Raw genomic sequence first — 1,361 nt, forward strand, 5'->3', positions numbered from 1 at the left:
CCCGCCCGGCAGGGTCACAGATCCGGGTCCCAGACTGCAGACAGCCTTGCCTGCTGCCGCCTGCCTTCAGTATGCAAATTAGCCGCCATCTTGTTGCTTCAGGGTGGGGGTCCCCACTGGGGTGCCTGGCCAGTCTGGGTGAGGGGCTGAGGGCCGTTTTCAGGCTGGCGGGCGACTGAAGCTCCAAACCTCTCCTTTTTTTCTTTTTTTTTTTATTCTGGCATTTATTTACCTTCTATGGCTGTCACTGGAGCTGGGAGCCGGCTTTCTCTCTGAGGCTCGGCTGCTGAAAGCAGGTTTCTGGCCTTTGTTTTCTGTATTCGAAACAATGTTGCGACTCCAGCTCTGAGATCCTGGCTGACTGACAGGAGGTTTCTGGGGTTTTGTTTATCTTCTATAAATGTTACAATGTTTCCAACTGAAGCTCAGAGGCCAGCAAGGCAGGCAGGGAACGTTGGAGTCCTCTGTCACTGAAGGAAGCAAGCCTCCCTGTTCGCATCAGCTGCCTGGCTGCTGGCCGCCATCTTGGCTGACAGTTAATTTGCATATCTCCCTGATTAGCCAATGGGAAGGGTAGCGGTCGTAAGCCAATTACCATCTTTCTCTTTTATTAGTGTAGATGTAACGGGAAAATGCAAATAAGTGGTGAAGTGTGTGCCCTTAGGAAAGAGGATTGTTACCGCAAGTCACAGAGAATCCAACTTGAACGAGTGAAATCCCTGCACGCTCCCATTTTAAGTGGAAACACCAGTGTGACTCATGTCTTATTTTTCTCTTCCTAAGAAATAATTTAAAAAAATATTCCCGCCCTGGCTGGTGTGGCTCCGTGGATAGAGCGTCGGCCTGCACACCGAAGGGTTCGATTCCTGGTCAAGGGCAGGTACCTGGGTTGCAGGTTCAATCCCCAGTGACTGGGTTCCCTTCAGGAGGCAACCAATTAGCTACCAAAAAAATGCTTTTTAAAACATGTGCTTAAAATAGTTTTTGAGTGTAAACCTAACGGTCAAAAAGGAATAGGTTTGGTTTTGAGAGAGAAGGTTCTGGAAATGGGCTGCACCAACAGCACTGAGCTCACAGCTGGCGAAGGCGGCACGTTTTGTGTGACGTGTCCTTTATCACAGTGAAGAGTTGGAAAGAAAAGGGGTCGGTTACGTGACCCCATGGGGTAGGGATATTGCAGAAGAACAGGCAACGCTACGAAACAGACAAGGGGGCCCTCGTTGGTGAAAGAGCGGCCTTTAAAGCCACGTGTTCAGCTGCGTGCGGGTCCGTGTGAGAACGCACGCGCCACGCAGCCCGGCTGGAAGGGCGCCATCCACTGTGAGCGAGAGCGCGAGGCCGAGCGCTAAAATGCCCGGGAC

Source organism: Myotis brandtii, unplaced genomic scaffold, assembly GCF_000412655.1.
Source record: "Myotis brandtii unplaced genomic scaffold, ASM41265v1 scaffold357, whole genome shotgun sequence".
Taxonomy (NCBI): domain Eukaryota; kingdom Metazoa; phylum Chordata; class Mammalia; order Chiroptera; family Vespertilionidae; genus Myotis; species Myotis brandtii.